Here is a 15,220-nt window from a genome sequence, read left to right as displayed (position 1 = left end):
GGGAAGACAGCGAGCGCCTGAGTGAACACTTCTCAGTTCCTGAATTGTTGGGGGCCATTAAATCCCTACCTTCTAATAAATCTCCTGGGGAGCATCACTCTACAAATCTCCTAAAGCTAGGATTGCTACCAATGGGATTACTTCCTCCTCTTTCCCTCTTTATAGGGGGAACAGACAAGGTTGCCCAATTAGCCCCCACCTCTTTGCCCTCGCCATCGAACCGTTGGCTGAGGCTATTAGAACGTGCCCTGACATGCATGGCTTTGAGGTGGGCCCCCATACCCATAAATTATCACTCTTTGCGGACGACCTTGTCTTATTTCTAACAAACCCAGAACACTCCCTCTCTCACTTGCAGATCCTACTACAGTGTTATAGTTCTTTCTCTGGATATAAGGTCAATCTTGATAAAAGCGAAATCTTACCATTGTCTGTCTTTGACCATCATACCATCAAGCACAAGTTTCCTTTCAGATGGTTGCCTATGGGCTTCACATATTTGGGCATAATGGTGGATGGTAATCTGAACAACCTCTATAAACTCAATCTGGCCAGTTTGTTGCAAAAGGTGGAGGTTGACCTTTGTAAATGGATGGACTTACCTCTCACTCTACTGGGTAGAATCAATGTAATTAAAATGAATGTCCTACCCAGGTTTCTATATCTGTTTCAATCTCTCCCTATCCCTGTTCCCGCAGCATTTTTGTCCTCTCTCGACAAGCTGACCAGACGGTTTATCTGGCACGGCAAAACCCCTAGGGTTGGCCTGGATAAACTGACCCTTGATTACAGTCAAGGGGCTTAAACCTCCCAATTTTAGAATGTACTACTGGGCTGCACAGTCTAGGTTTCTGGCTCAGAGGTTTGACAAGGGTCCCTCTCCCTCATGGTTGAACATTGAAAAGCTTGAGGTAAATGATGACACTGGGGCAGATTTGTTTTACAAATGGGACAGAAAATCTATAAAAACCATCACAGACAACCCTTTAATCATACATTCTGTCCTGGCATGGTGCAAACTGCATGAGCTGTTCGGACGAGGGGGATTCCTTTCCCTAAAACCCCTTTATGGAACAATAGATTGATCCCTATGTTTTTCCAGAATAGTAACTTTAGACCATGGTCTGATAAGGGGGTCACTCTTCTGGAACATTGTTACGAGGAGGAGTTCTTATGTCTTTTGATCAGCTGAAACAGAAATACCACTTGCCTAACAGGGACTTCTTTAGCTACCTACAACTACGAAACTTTATTAGGGTGACTCTCAAGGGACAATGGAACCTACCTAAGATGTCACCTATTGAACAACTCTGCCACGCAGACCAACCACTGTTCAAGACCATTTCCCGTGTTTACAATGCTCTTATGTCAGGACTAACACTGCCTGGGCTAGATAAACCCCGACTTAGATGGGAGAAAGATCTGGGTATTGATCTTGATGAGGATCTATGGAGTGACCTATGCAGAGATGGGGTTACATCCACATTGAACTCCAGATACAGACTGATCCAGTTTAATTTCCTCCATCAGCTCTATATCACCCCATCTAGACTGCACAAGTTCAACCCAGATATCTCCTCCCTATGTTTTAGATGTGGCTCAGAGGAAGGAACATTCCTCCATTCCACTTGGCAGTGTTCAAAACTACACGGTTTCTGGCAGGGGGTATGCAATACCATATCCTCAATTCACAGGGTTGCATTCCCTTTAGACCCGGAGGTCTGTCTACTGGGTAACTTTACTAACACCAATCTTAGGCAAAGCCATACTATAAAGCTAACAGAAATATTGCTAGCGATTGCCAAGAAATGTATTGCCTTGAAATGGAAATTGGATTCCTCCCTGCCAGTTGCAATGTGGCTTTCGGAAGTTAATAGTTGTATCCCTTTGGAGAAAATCACTTACTGCTTGAGGAATAAGTTAAAGACATTTTACAGAATTTGGCAACCAAATTGACTATATGGAGAATCTCCCCCCTCATCTCATTGATTGAATCTATATATAATCCTCACATAATGTTTCACACGTAATGTATAATATGTAGCCTACGGCAGGTGATCCAATGTCTCGTTATTTTTTTTAATTATTGTATGTTTGTTTATATAATTATAATTGATTTTTGTTACGTTCGTCTGTTACTGTCACTTTGTCCTATCGTTGTCTAATATCTTTTCACTTTTGTTTTGAATGTTCTTACTGTATATACCAACTCGTACTACAGAAGCATGCATTGTATTTTGCCAAGTTCTCTCTGTGTTAATCCTTTTCCTCAAATATAGCAGGTAACTTGTGTCTATGTCGATGTTGTTGAGTTCATCTTGCCTAGTGGTTAGAGCGTTGGACTAGTAACCGGTTAACCCCAAGATGCTTGATTCACTACACCTGCTTTTGAATAACTTTCCAGTCGTTTTTGCTTTACATTCCGACTTTTGAACGTCTGTTTATTGGACATATATATTAGTGTCTAATACAAAATAGCAATTTATGTAAAGCATCCCATCTGTGTTAAGGTTAAAGTGCGTGTGTATATATGTGTGTAGTGTAGATCTTCTTGATGTCCACTAGGTGTCAGCACAGCTTCAATAATGTCACACCAGTTTCATAACATGTTTTTATGTGGAACAAATCAAATTGTATTTGTCACATGCGCCAAATACGACATGTGTAGACCTTACAGTGAAATGCTGAAATGAAGCCCTTAACACATTTTTCTTACAACTAAATTGTTGGTTAAGTAAAAAGATAAGAAATAAAAGTAACAAATAATTAAAAGATCAGCAGTAAAATAAAAATAGCAAGGCTATATACATGGGGTACCGGTGTTCCTTTCAAGTCCAGTGGTGTAAATTACTTAACAAAAATGTATTTAAACTACTCCACTACATTCTGTTTATCTGTTTTTTTTTGTATCTGTCATTTTACTCTTTCTGTTTCTTTACAACATATGTATATATTTTAAATGTTCTAATTTATTTTATCTTTATTTTATTTATTTATTTTACCTTTATTTAACTAGGCAAGTCAGTTAAGAACAAATTCTTATTTTCAATGACGGCCTAGGAACAGTGGGTTAACTGCCTTGTTCAGGGGCAGAACGGACAGATTTGTACCTTGCAACCTTCCGGTTACTAGTCCAACGCTCTAACCACTAGGCAAGATGAACTCAACAACATCGACATAGACACAAGTTACCTGCTATATTTGGGGAAAAGGATTAACACAGAGAGAACTTGGCAAAATACAATGCATGCTTCTGTAGTACGAGTAGGTATATACAGTATCATCGGTAACAATTGTGTACAAGCCACCAAGCTAATAAAATATAGCTAGCTACTAGCTACAAGCTATTTAGCCATTGTTAGCCACTGCTAGCGGCTTTACCTTCTGCACAGCCAGCCAGTTTTTATTTACCTGGATAATACTCGCCAGTCCAGCTTCCCTGACCCATCCACCGCTGCCCCCTGGACACTGATCACCTGGCTACATAGCTGATGCCTGCTGGACTGTCCATTAATCACGGTACTCCATTCTGTTTATTTATGTTTTATCTGTCGGCCCCAGCCGCACTCAGTCTCTGTGTTTAGTTAATCCGACCCTCCCTGCCTTGTCAATGCCATTTTACCTGCTGTTGTTGTGCTAGCTGATTAGCTGTTGTTGTCTCACCTACTGTTTTAGCTAGCTCTCCCAATTCAACACCTATGATTACTGTATGCCTCCCTGTATGTCTCTCTCAAATGTCCATATGCCTTGTATACTGTTGTTCAGGTTAGTTATCATTGTTTTAGTTTACAATGGAGCCCCTAGCTCCACTCTTCATACTCCTGATACCCCCTTTGTCCCACCTCCCACACATGCGGTGACCTCACTCATTACAACCACCATGTCCAGAGATGCAGCCTCTCTCATCATCACCCAGTGCCTGGGCTTACCTCCGCTGTACCCGCACTCCACCATACCCCTGAATATATTCTACCATGCCCAGAAATCTGCTCCTTTTATTCTCTGTCCCCACCGCTCGAGGCGACCAGTTTTGATAGCCTTTAGCCGCACCCTCATACTACTCCTCCTCTGTTCCGCGGGTGATGTGGAGGTAAACCCAGGCCCTGCATGTCCCCAGGCACCCTCATTTGTTGACTTCTGTGATCGAAAAAGCCTTGGTTTCATGCATGTCAACATCAGAAGCCTCCTCCCACTCCTCCATTTTCCGTCAAGATAGAACTGCCAAAGGGGGAGGAGTTGCAGTCTACTGCAGAGAGAGCCTGCAAAGTAATGTCATACTTTCCAGGTCCATACCCAAACAGTTCAAACTACTAATCTTAAAAATTACTTTCTCCAGAAATAAGTCTCTCACTGTTGCCGCCTGCTACCGACCTCCCTCAGCTCCCAGCTGTGCCCTGGACACCATTTGTGAATTGATCACCCCCCATCTAGCTTCAGAGTTTGTTCTGTTAGGTGACCTAAACTGGGATATGCTTAACACCCCGGCAGTCCTGCAATCTAAGCTAGATGCCATCAATCTCACACAAATCATCAAGGAACCCACCAGATACAACCCTACAGTGCCTTGCGAAAGTATTCGGCCTTGAACTTTGCGACCTTTTGCCACATTTCAGGCTTCAAACATAAAGATATAAAACTGTATTTTTTTGTGAAGAATCAACAACAAGTGGGACACAATCATGAAGTGGAACGACATTTATTGGATATTTCAAACTTTTTTTAACAAATCAAAAACTGAAAAATTGGGCGTGCAAAATTATTCAGTCCCTTTACTTTCAGTGCAGCAAACTCTCTCCAGAAGTTCAGTGAGGATCTCTGAATGATCCAATGTTGACCTAAATGACTAATGATGATAAATACAATCCACCTGTGTGTAAATCAAGTCTCCGTATAAATGCACCTGCACTGTGATCGTCTCAGAGGTCTCAGTGGAATTGTGACATAAAAAAACAAGACTCCACAGAAGAAAGTTAATTTGTAGTTCTAAACATATTTAGCGCGTTTTTTACTTACTTTTTGACTCTCCCACGACGTTATTCCTCTCTCCTACAGCGTCCATTACCATTACGTTCAAATTGCCAATTATGCATTTGAATAATTATCAGTTTGAATATGATTGTTTGTTTACCAAAGTAATTGATTGCTTTCTGCAAGTTATTCACCTCTAAAACGACGTTTGAGACAACACTAGATAGCCAGATAAACTAGCTTGTCGAACGTACATGGAAACTTCTACGAACATAACCAAAAGTAAAGAAATTGAGAGATCGCCAGATGGACAATTAATCACAAAAGATGATGTGATTGTGGGTACTCTTCTTCAGAATGTAACTGTGGGGGTGAAATACTGCAATGGGTGATGAAAATGTGGTGAGCACGGACAACAGTCCCCAGCTCAGGCTTACGCTTCGAACACTGCATCACTGCTGCATAACATTTTGCGCAGCTAGGCAACTATACTGATGCAGGTACATTTTGCAAATGGTCGCATGCGATTGGACACATGGAGGAGAGAATCATTTCCGCAGTATCCTCAAAACCGTGTCTTTTTGACACAACTGCTGACAGCTACAGGGACATAAACACAAAAAATGCTGCTTGGAGGCAAGTGTCCACGATAGTAGGATTGTCAGTTTAGTAGTGAGCTTGTGCTAGATGTGGCTAGTTAGCTAGCTAGCTAACCTAGTTTGCTAACCTAGCCAATGAGGTGTTTGTGTGAAATAGTCAAATTATGCTAGTTACTACCCCTGATAACTTTACCAAATAATCATGTTTGAAAGTGTGTGAGTGTGTATGCTACATTTACATTTAAGTCATTTGGCAGACGCTCTTATCCAGAGCGACTTACAAATTGGTGAATTCACCTTATGACATCCAGTGGAACAGCCACTTTACAATAGTGCATCTAAATCATTTAAGGGGGGGGGGTGAGAAGGATTACTTTATCCTATCCTAGGTATTCCTTAAAGAGGTGGGGTTTCAGGTGTCTCCGGAAGGTGGTGATTGACTCCGCTGTCCTGGCGTCGTGAGGGAGTTTGCTAGATTAATAGAAATGGTAGATACTACTGTACCCCTGATAACTTGGTCAGATAACCGTGTGTGTGTCTGTGTACAGTAGGTGACATGCCTATGATAGCTATCTAATAACTATAGTTATGCTAGGTAATGGTTTGGCTTATCATGTTCATGTCAATGTAGAAGAAGACTAGGAGGAAGTGGAGAGGACTCGGGGACAGGTATCAGAGAGAGAGAAGGGCAGAGAAGATAAGAGGTCTTGGTCAGCAGCTTCAGGCCAGCAGCCTTGGCACTTCTGCCACATTCTTTCTTTTCTGGATCCATTTATTGTGCCAAGGGCAACGAGTGGCAATTTCACAGCCAGACCCTCTACTACGTCATCCACAAGTGTTGTCGCCACCGGTGCATTTTTAAAAATGTATTTCACTTTTATTTAACTAGGCAAGTCAGTTAAGAACACATTTTTATTTTCAATGACGGCCTAGGAACAGTGGGTTAACTGCCTGTTCAGGGGCAGAATGACAGATTTGTACCTTGTCAGCTCAGGGGTTTGAACTTGCAACCATCTGGTTACTAGTCCAATGCTCTAACTACTAGGCTACCCAGCCCTGCTGTAAAATATGTGCCATGTAAGAAAGCTAACGTTTCAGTTCCTTGCTCAAGAACATGAGAACACATGAAAGCTGGTGGTTCCTTTTAACATGAGTCGTCAATATTCCCAGGTAAGAAGTTTTAGGTTGTAGTTATTATTGGAATTATAGGACCATTTCCCTCTATACCATTTGTATTTCATTAACCTTTGACTATTGGATGTTCTTATAGGCACTTTAGTATTGCCAGTGTAACAGTATAGCTTCCGTCCCTCTCCTCGCCCCTACCTGGGCTCGAACCAGGAACACATCGACAACAGCCACACTTGAAGCAGCGTTACCCATCTCTCCACAAAAGCCTTGCAGAGCAAGGGGAATAACTACTCCAAGAGCGAGTGACGTTTGAAACGCTATTAGGGCACACCAAGCTAACTAACTAGCCATTTCACATCGGTTACACCAGCCATTAGGCTGATAGGCTTGAAGTCATAAACAGCGCTGTGCTTGCGAAGAGCTGCTGAGGATTGATTATAAAAAACCGTTTGACATGTTTCTGTGGACATTATGGATATAATTTGGAATTTTTGTCTGCGTTGTCGTGACCGCTCTTTCCGGTGGATTCATGGGCATGACGCACCAAACTAACGGAGGTATTTGGATATAAAAAATATCTTTATGGAACAAAAGGAACATTTGTTGTCTTAACTGGGAGTCTCTTGAGTGAAAACATCTGAAGATCAAAGGTAAATGATTCATTTGATTGCTTTTCTGATTTTCGTGACCAAGTTACATGATGCTAGGTGTACTTATTGTTTTGTCGAGCGATCGATAAACTTACACAAACGCTTGTATTGCTTTCTCTGTAAAGCATAATTTCAAAATCTGAGACGACAGGGTGATTAACAAAAGGCTAAGCTGTGTTTAGCTATATTGCACTTGTGATTTCATGAATATGAATATTTGAGTTTGAGTTTATTTTTACAGGGACAGTGCACATTAATCAACGTTTCAGTAAAAGTGCCGGTTTTTCAACCGCAGTCCCTGGGCAGGTTATTAAAAACAATTACAATATAGACAATAGCAACATAGAACAAGCAAGACATAGCAACATAGGACAAGCAAGACGTAGCATACAGACAGAGCAACATAGAACAAAAAGCAACAAGACAAAATTCATAAAAGCAACAAGACAAAATTCATAAAAGCAACCAAGTGTTTCCACACCTCACAAGCTACAGACAACAGACAACATGGAAAGTGGCAACACACAGCTAGGGACCATGTTCACAAATCTGATTGACCTTTAGCCATGTCTTCAAGCATTTTGTGAAAGTGTGATATGTGGTGCAGTTATGTGTGTCTGATGGCAGTGTATTCCAGACATGGGAAGCTCTCACAGAGAATGCAGATTTACTAAAGGTGCTTTTCCTTAGGGGAACTATACAGTCACCTCTCATGGCAGACCTTGTGGATCTGCTGCCATATGTCTGGGTTTTCTGTTTAACAAAAATATTGAGTGGAGGGGAGCCAGGCCATTAAGGATCTTGAATACAAGACATGCGTCGGTGTATTGCACAAGATTTTCCCAACTCAAGAGCTCATGCTTTCTAAGGATGTGACAATGATGATGGCTATTGGGCTTCCTATCAAGCACTTTGAGAACCTGTTTGTAGACAGACTGAATAGGTTTTAATGTTTAATTCTCTAGTAATATTATTTGACTGTTGCGCTATGCTATTCAGCGTTGCTGATGACAATTATACCGGATCTGGGATGGGTGGTGTGTATTGATTTTAAGAAAGGCATGGGTGTTTATGGTTAGGTACAGTCGTCCAACGATTGTGCTTTTTTCGCAAATGCTCTTTTGTTAAATCATCCCCCAGCGTTGCATCGATTATATGCAATGCAGGACACGCTAGATAAAAGAGTAATATCATCAACCATGTGTAGTTATAACTAGTGATTATGATTGATAGATTTTTTTATAAGATAAGTTTAATGCTAGCTAGCAACTTACCTTGGCTTCTACTGCATTCGTGTAACAGACAGGCTCCTCGTGGAGTGCAATGAGAGGCAGGTGGTTAGAGCGTTGGACTGTAATGTTGCAAGATTGGATCCCCCGAACTGACAAGGTGAAACTCTGCCGTTCTGCCCCTGAACAAGGCAGTTAACCCACCGTTCCTAGGCCTTCATTGAAAGTAAGAATGTGTTCTTAACTGACTTGCCTAGTTAAATAATGGTATAAAAAAATTGGCGCCCAAAAGTACCGATTTCTGATTGTTATGAAAACTTGAAATCGACCCTAATTAAATCGGCCATTCCGATTAATCGGTCGACCTCTACTAATGATGGGCTGGAACAGAAATCTGCTCCCTCTGTAGATCAGGGATCTATTGTATTGACTTTTTGTTCACCTGAAATGATGCTTTAGTAATAATAGGCTACTTGTTACTAAATTAAATCAAATGTTATTTGTCATTTGCACCAAATACAACAGGTGTAGAGCTTACCGTGAAATGCTTACTTACAAGCCCTTAATCAACAATGCAGTTTAATAGAGTTTGGGTAAAGTGACTGCATAGATGATGATAAACAGCGATTAGCAGCAGTGTGTTAAAAAAAAGGGTGGTGTCAATGCAAATAGTCTGTGTGACCATTTGATTAATTTCTCAGCAGTATTATGGCATGGGGGTAGAATCTGTTATGGAGACTTTTGGACCTAGACTTGGCGCTCCGGTACCGCTTGCCGTGCGGTAGCAGAGAGAAGTGTCAATGCTTTGAGTGACTGGAGTCTTTGACAATTTTTTGGGGCCTTCCTCTGACCGCCTAGTATATACAGTGCCTTCGGAAAGTAAGGCGACCCCTTGACTTTTCCACATTTTAAGTTGTTTGAAAATGTATTGAATAGTTATTTTTCCCTCATCAATCTACACACACTACCCCATAATGACAAAGCAAAAATGGGTTTTTAGAAATATTTTGCAAATTTATTACAAAACAAATACTCACATTTACATAAGTATTCCGACCCTAAACTCAGTATTTTGTTGAAGCACCTTTTGGCAGTGATTACAACATTGAGTCTTCTTGGGTATGACCCTACAAGCTCGGCACATCTGTATTTGGGGAGTTTCTCCCATTCTTCCCTGTAGATCCTGTCAAGCTCTGTCAGGTTGGATGGGGACCATTGCTGCCTAACTATTTTCAGGTCTCTCCAGAGATGTTCGAGTCCTGGCTCTGGCTGGGCCCCACAAGGACATTCAGAGACTTGTCCCAAAGCCACTCCTGCGTTGTCTTGGCTGTGTGCTTTGTGTCGTTGTCCTGTTGGAAGGTGAACCTTCACCCCAGTCTGAGGTACTGATCACTCTGGAGCTGGTTTTCATCAAGGATCTTTCTGTATTTTGCGCTGTTCATCTTTCCCTCGATCCGCCTCGCCACTTTATATAGCCTCGCTACTGTTATTTTTCACTGTCTTTTTTACTGTTTTTATTTCTTTACTTATCTACCTAATACCTACACTGTTGGTTAGAGCCTGTAAGTAAGCATTTCACTGTAAGGTCTACCTGTTGTATTCGGAGCACGTGACAAATAAACTTTGATTTAATCCTTATTCTGAGGATTGGCCTCCATCTGGCCACTCTACCATAAAGCCCTGATTTGTTGGAGTGCTGCGGAGATGGTTGTCCTTCTGGAAGGTTCTCCCATCTCCATAAGAGGAAATTTAGAGCTCTGTCAGTGACCATTGGGTTCTTTCTTGGTGACCACCTCGACCAAGGCCCTTCTCCCCCAATTGCTCCGTTTGGCCGGGTGGCCAGCTTTGGGAACAGTCTTGGTGGTTCCCAAACCACCAACATGGTCGTTCGTGAATCACGTTGCACAAAATGTTCATTCAGTTTTTCGATCAGTACATCATAGTCAAATTCATTATTAAAGTAATCAAAGGAGAATGCATTGTAGAAAATGCATCTTTCCCCATTAGATAAAGTAGTGAATTCACCTGCACCACATCGGTCTCCTTATCCAGTTTCGATGCCACTCAAAAACGGGAAAAATGTTGTCCCCAGATCGGCCATGCCGTCGGCTGCGAGAAATCAAATAGTTCTCGTGGGTTAAATTTTGACATTTCCCGCACTAATGTTCGGCGTATAAGTTCTTTAATTCTGATACCATGTCATGATGGAGACCAGGCAGTGAATTATCCGGTTTAGTTATGTTTAATAACTCTTAAATCAGACAATTAACATGCAGCCCACCAAGCTACTATCTGCTAGTCCTCATTGCTAGGTTAGTCATATGCGGTTATCAATTACGGAGATATCTATCAGACATCACGACACCACTCCATAGAAGGTAGGCTATAACAATAGTTCAAGATAAAGTGTAAGTCTCTGCTCTCTTCAAACTACATCTGGCATATTGGCTGATATAGGCCAGTAATACAATGTGTGAATCTCTGGTAATTTTTGCGCATAGGGTGGAAAATTGCTGGGACCATGCCTGGCAAGTGAGCTACGTCACATACGCTTAAAATAACATTGGGGGACTGAGGTTGAGTATGGGACCAGTTGCGGTAGCGGGTGGGAGTCAGACAAAGCCAGCGGGTGCTGGCGGGAGCGGAAATCCCACGTAGACCTCTATTGTGCACCATGATAGTGAAGTCTGTAACGTCAGAGCTGTTTATTACTGTTTCAGTGTGAGAAGTAGGGAATTAGCTAGGGAAACTGACAGTTCAATAACGGTACATTGACATACTGACTAAGACAACTCACAATGAAGATTGATATTCTGACATTTTTTCTGTGCAATCATTTGGCCGATGGTTTCATTGTTTGATTCAGGTCTAGTTTTATTGATGCAAAAATAATAGCTAATGTAAGCCAACTTTTGGCCAGCTCTCTATCGGCACATCAACTGGCGAAAGAAACATTAGCTAACGTTACATTTCAGTTAAAATACTATCTCTGCACTGCGAATAAACTAGTTTATTTTTTTCCTGTCAACTTAAACAACAGTTACCTTGCCAGATACATCACACAACTAAAGGGTAGCCAGTTTCTATTAATTTTACAACTCGGTGAAAGAGCACAACAGGTACACTTAACTATGCTCAACTCTCCCATGCTGGCCCAGCCAGACTTCCAGAAGCTTTGCCTTCACACAGCCTGTCAGCCTGATCGGTGTCCGCATGGTCCTAAATCCAGTTGGCTCCAAACTAGAGGTCGACCGATTAATCGGAATGTCCGATTTAATTAGGGCCGATTTCAAGTTTCCATATCAATCGGAAATCTGTATTTTTGGGGGGCGATTTTTATTATTATTTTTTTTTTTTTATACCTTTTGTTTAACTAGGCAAGTCAGTTAAGAACACATTCTTATTTTCAATGACGACCTAGGAACATTGGGTTAATTGTCTCGTTCAGGGGCAGAACGACAGATTTTCACCTTGTCAGCTCGGGGGATCCAATCTTGCAACCTTACAGTTAACTAGTCCAACGCAATAACGACCTGCCTCTCTCTCGTTGCACTCCACATGGAGACTGCCTGTTACGCGAATGCAGTAAGCCAAGGTAAGTTGCTAGCTAGAATTAACCTGTTATGGCTGCAATCACGATATCGGGATCAATATGACAACTACCAGTGAAAATAGAGGGCGCCAAATTCAAACCACAGAAATCTCATAATTACAATTCCTAAAACATAATTGTGTTTTATCATTTTAAATTTATTCTCGTTGTTAATCCCACCAAAGTGTCCGATTTCAAATAGGCTTTTCAGCGAAAGCACTACCAACGATTGTTAGGTCTCCACCAAACCACAATAAGCACAGCCATTTTCCAGCAACATATAGCATTCACAAAAAAAACAGAAAAATAAAATTCATCACTAACCTTGAATTATCTTCATCAGATGACACTCATAGGACTTCATGTTACACAATACATGCATGTTTTGTTTGATAAAATTCATATTTATATAAAAAAATCTGAGTTTACATTGTCGCGTTAGATTCACTAGTTCCAAAAACATCAAGTGATTTTGCATAGCTACATCATTCAACAGAAATACTCATCATAGATGTAGATGATAATACAAGTTCTACACATTGAATTATAGATATACCACTCCTTAATGCAAGTGCTGTGTCAGATTTTTTTTAAACTTTACGGAAAAAGAAACGCATGTAATAATCTGAGACGGCGCTCAAAAGTAGAGACACCACAGCCGCAAAGATGGCGTCAACATAAACAAGAAATCACATGATAAATATTCCCTTACCTTTGATCTACATCAGAAAGCACTCCAGGAATCCCAGGTCCACAATAAATGTTTGTTTTGTTCGAAAATACATATCCAAATGCTAATTCTGGTCAGCATTATATTGGACAAAAACTTCAAAAAGTGATATTACCGGTCGAAGAAACATTTCAAACTAAGTACAGAATCAATCATTAGGATTTTTTTTTTTTTTTTTAAACATATAGCTTCAATAAAGTTCCAACCGGAGTATTCCTTCTTGTCTTCTTGAGAAATGGAACGCAAGTGACTACCATGAGGAAAAAGTGCGATCACAAAATGGCTGCTTGATGGACATCTGATATATTCTGCTCTCATTCACTCCCACAACAACATAGAAGCCTCATTATAATTTCTATTGATGGTTGACATCTAGTGGAACCCCTAGGCAGTGCAACATCATTCATATCTCAAGGGGATTTCATTGGGAACTCTGGTGAATACATACAAGCTCAGATTTCTGACTTCCTGTTTTGATTTCAACTCAGCATTTTGCCTGCCAATATGAGTTCTGTTATACTTACAGACATCATTCAACCAGTTTTAGAAACATCAGTGTTTGCTATCCAATACTAATAATACTATGCAAATATTAGCAACTATGACTGAGGAGCAGGCCGTTTGATATGGGCACCTTTCCTCCAAGGTACTCAATACTGCCCCTGCAGCCATAAAAAGTCAAACTTATCTTATAAAAAACAATCAATCATAATCACTAGTTAACTACACATGGTTGATGATTACTAGATATTATCTAGCGTGTCCTGCGTTGCATATAATCTGACTGAGCATACAAGTATCTAAGTATTTGACTGAGCTGTGGTAGGCAGAAGCAGGCGCGTAAACATTAATTCAAACAGTACTTTCGTGCGTTTTGCCAGCAGCTTTTCGTTGTGCGTCAAGCATTGCGCTGTTTATGACTTCAAGCCTATCAACTCCCGAGATGAGGCTGGTGTAACCGAAGTGAAATTGCTAGCAAGTTAGCACGCGCTAATAGCGTTTCAAACATCACTCCCTCTGAGCCTTGCAGTGGTTGTTTCCCTAATGCTGCTTCAAGGGTGGCTGTTGTCGTTGTGTTCCTGGTTCGAGCCCAGGGAGGAGCGAGGAGAGGGACGGAAGCTATACTTTTGCACTGGCAGTACTAAAGTGCCTATAATAACATCCAATAGTCAAAGGTTAATGAAAAAATTATCTGCCGAAATTGTTGCCACCCCTATTACTAGCCTGTTCAACCTCTCTTTCGTGTCGTCTGAGATTCCCAAAGATTGGAAAGCAGCTGCGGTCATCCCCCTCTTCAAAGGGGGAGACACTCTTGACCCAAACTGCTACAGACCTATATCTATCCTACCCTGCCTTTCTAAGGTCTTCGAAAGCCAAGTCAACAAACAGATTACCGACCATTTCGAATCTCACCATACCCTCTTTGCTATGCAATCTGGTTTCAGAGCTGGTCATGGGTGCACCTCAGCCACGCTCAAGGTCCTAAACGATATCTTAACCGCCATCGATAAGAAATAGCCTCCAATACCCTACTCAACAAATTGGATGCAGTCTATCACAGTGCCATCCGTTTTGTCACCAAAGCCCCATATACTACCCACCATTGCGACCTGCACGCTCTCGTGGCTGGCCCTCGCTTCATACTCGTCGCCAAACCCACTGGCTCCATGTCATCTACAAGACCCTGCTAGGTAAAGTCCCCCCTTATCTCAGCTCGCTGGTCACCATAGCATCACCCACCTGTAGCACGCGCTCCAGCAGGTATATCTCTCTGGTCACCCCCAAAACCAATTCTTTCTTTGGCCGCCTCTCCTTCCAGTTCTCTGCTGCCAATGACTGGAACGAACTACATAAAATGCTTCAGAGGGTAGAGCCAGGTAGGGTACACACACACGCGCACAGACTGGCCAAAATGTCTGCCTGACAGGCAGAGCTGGAATATGTTTTTACTGAGTTAATTACTGAGTTTTTACTGAGTTAATGGAATATGTTTTTACTGAGTTACTGAGTTAGGGCTTTGCATAGGCACTTTGTTGCAATATCTATTGAAATTGAGGGGAAATTCCCAGAACGGCAAATACCGTTATTGACCTTGTTCCCTTGTTTTTAAAATAAGATCACGTTCATTTCTGATGTTATGTTCCCTGAACCGGTTCTAAACCTTAGCTGTAATGTGAGTTTTCAAGGGAAACCAGGATAGTTACTATCTTAGTGTTGTCTTCGAGATCACCTAATGCAAGACTGATTCAAGACCAAGACCGGAGGGGGGGCGAGACCTAGTCAAGACCGGGAGGGGGACAAGGGGTTCGAGACTGAGTCAA

Source organism: Oncorhynchus masou, unplaced genomic scaffold (assembly GCF_036934945.1).
Source record: "Oncorhynchus masou masou isolate Uvic2021 unplaced genomic scaffold, UVic_Omas_1.1 unplaced_scaffold_97___fragment_2___debris, whole genome shotgun sequence".
NCBI lineage: Eukaryota > Metazoa > Chordata > Actinopteri > Salmoniformes > Salmonidae > Oncorhynchus > Oncorhynchus masou.
Note: the sequence above shows the minus strand (reverse complement) of the source record.